We start from the raw sequence: 2,949 nt of genomic DNA, 5'->3' as shown, positions 1-2,949 counted from the left end.
GGGGCACATAGTTGCTGCAGACAGGTGCACACGGGAGCTGGCATACTTGTGCAGCAGGGGCTGGGCAGCCTGGGTGAGAAGTGGGGGCAGAGAGAAGGAGCAGAGAAGAGCAGGCACATGCACCAGGGGTGGCAGCATCCATGACTGGCCTCCGCTGATGTAGGAGCACAGGTCTGGGCCAGGAGCACAGAGGACACAAAGCCCGCACAGCAGGCACATCCCTCTCACAGTCTCAGGGAGGCTCAGAGGCCAGGTAGGCCCTGAGTCCAAGGCCCCTGCACCAGGGGGCAAGCTCAGCCCTGCCACCTGCCAGCTCCTGCCCCAGCCCCTTCTCCTGCCCTCCCCATGGCACCTCATTTGAAACAGGTTGCAGCCACCTTGGACTCGTGGTGCCTCTTGGAGTCATCCAGCGATGGTGCACCCCTGGCCTCCTTGCAGCCGGACCTGTTCCCCAGTGGAAACCACGCGGGTTTGCACCTCACGACCTCCCCCTACCCCACACCCCCCACGGACCCAGACCCGTGACACCTGCCTCGCCTCTTGGGTCCCAAACTCGCCTCCCCAGCACCAGGCAGGCCAGCCCTGACTCTGCCACAAATGCCCCCCAGGAGTGGGGGGTGGGAGTGTGGATGTTGATCCTGGAATCCCAGCCCCATCCCTAGTGGCCAGTGTCCCAGGAAAAAGGCAGATGCAGGGATGGGTGAAGAGGGTGTGCCACAGGGAACCTGGTGGCTTTAGTCAGAGGGAGCAGCACCTCCACACCTGCCTTCTTGGGATGTTTCCTTTTTTCTGGGGGTGGGGATGTGTTGGATGCAGAAGATAGCCCCCCAGAAGGCTGTGGTGGCTGTGGCTTCCCTGTACTGCGGGATATGGGAGTCCCCGAGGCCTGACCGAGGACCGCCCCCGCTTCCCTGCCCCCCTACCTGATTCAGGTGAAGATGGAGTTGGACCCAGAGCTGCCTCCGGGTCCCGGCAGTAGTCCAGCTGAGGATGGCTGTGGCAGTGGCCAAGGCAGAGGGGGCCTCTGGAGGTCTAACAGCGCCCCCCTCATCCACGGCCTCAGTGACACCTCGCCGGTGTTCCAGTCCAAGGCTCCTAGCCCCAGGCAGAACAGCACCACATATCCAGGCCGCCATGGCCTGCTGCTCCTGGCCTCCTCCGTCTGCATGCACAGCAGCGGCTTGCACCAGATCAATCAAACAGGCGGAGGGCATGGACCTGATCAACCAAGAGATGGTCCATGATCGCGTGGTCCAGACCGCAATGCAGATAAGCCACTCCTGGGAGGAAAGTTTCAGACTTAGTGACAACGACGTGGAGAAATCCGCTTTCGCCCAAGCGCATGGGTTTTATTCCTGTGTCAACAGCACCGTCACCCACCCGGGGTACTGGGAAGCAGTGCTTTTCACCATCCTTGCAAAGTTTTGTGAGTAGCAATGGATTGCCTCCACGCCCCATCCCAAGCCCGACGACCCAATTTACCACCCGGAGAAACCAGAGTCCCATCAATTGTATCCAACCAAGTGTTCTTGGACCATTGAAAAGAAAATGTGAAATGGAAACTGAGTATCAGCCAAAGAGATTTTTCCAGGGCATCACCAACATGCTTTCTTCTGACGTAGCACAGCTGTCAGATCCTGGTGTGTGTGTGTCTTCGGATACCCTGGATGGAAACAGCAGCAGTGCGGGATCTTCTTGTAACTCACCAGCTAAAGTCAGCACTACCACCGACTCTCCTGTGTCACCTGCCCAAGTGGTATCTCCCTTTATTCCAGTAGATGAACTTTCGTCTAAGTGATGTACTCATCTGGAAACTTTTTGGGGACGGGGCAGGGGAGAGACAGAAATTAAGTCGGAGCAAGCACTGCACTTTGTCAATTAAACTGAGGATATTTCCCTTTTGACCCTTTCCCTTCCCCTCCCCTCTCTTTTTAATTTCTTGAAATGTTCTAGAGAACTTCTCTGTCAGGTCTCCTGCAAATACCCTTGAATTCAGTGTAGTAATGTTTTCAGACTTTTCCCCAATAAGTGTGTTGAAGCATACATTTTTCGCTGCTAATATGTCTAAATACATATGTTATCCCTTGATTTTAAAAAACAAGAAGATAGCCCCCCATTCTGTGTGAGCCCTTGTCTTTTGTGCTCGGTCACACTTTCCCCTGAGGAGGGTCCCAGAAGAGCCCACTAGGGAGGTGAGGGCACTAGGTTTCAGATAGAAGGTGAATGTCTGGGAAGAACACGCCCCCACAACACAGGTACACCCTGCTGGTCCTTCCCATTCCAGCTGTCAACAGCACTCACAGGGTGATCACATTTCCCAGCTCTGCCACCATCTGCTGGTGCTCCAGGACCATCTGGTTTCCTCATCCTCCCCAAGAATCCACCAAGTCACCCAGAAGCATCTAGGCTGGAGTAGGAAGTTCATCCATGTATGTAGCCTTTAGTACCTCATCCATTTCCCCAACACTGCCCACACCCCTGGTCAGACAATTCTCTGGGTACACCATGATCTCCTGCTTGTTTTCAGTCCAGGCTCTGAAGAGCCACCTGTCTCAGGACTCCTTCACCCAGAGCCCTGGCCTAGGGTTTTGGTGAATGGGGAGTCATGGCTGTTTATTCCCAAGGGAAAGCGTCTGGCCCTGGAGAAAGGGAGAGGCATGGTGGTTCAGCATTATTAGAGTGGTGCTTCCTTGGGTCGAGCCCCTGGTTCTGACAAGGGAACTCCCGTGGTCCAGCTTGTACATTGTCCTAGATGAGGAACCAACAAACTCAGGAGGGGCACTACTGTGAGTCTATTTGTGTGTGTGTGTGTGTGTGTGTGTGTGTGTGTGTGTGTGTGTGTGTGTGTGTGTGCATGAAAGAGACAGAGAGAGAGAGAGAAAGAGAGAGAGCCTGACTGTGCTCAAGTGAGTGATCAATTGGCAAATTGCAGGTGCTGCATGGATGAGT

General features: G+C 55.1%; 1 pseudogene; it reads left to right on the top strand.

Annotated features, from left to right (window-relative positions):
• The first annotated feature begins 345 nt into the window (after positions 1–345).
• Positions 346–1,798, top strand: LOC138803723 (PPP2R1A-PPP2R2A-interacting phosphatase regulator 1-like; annotated as a pseudogene).
• Positions 1,799–2,949: the final 1,151 nt, after the last annotated feature.

Source organism: Dipodomys merriami, unplaced genomic scaffold (genome assembly GCF_024711535.1).
Source record: "Dipodomys merriami isolate MVZ:Mamm:240054 unplaced genomic scaffold, mDipMer1.0.p SCAF_347, whole genome shotgun sequence".
Classification (NCBI taxonomy): Eukaryota; Metazoa; Chordata; class Mammalia; order Rodentia; family Heteromyidae; genus Dipodomys; species Dipodomys merriami.
This window is presented reverse-complemented; position numbering and strand designations above follow the sequence as displayed.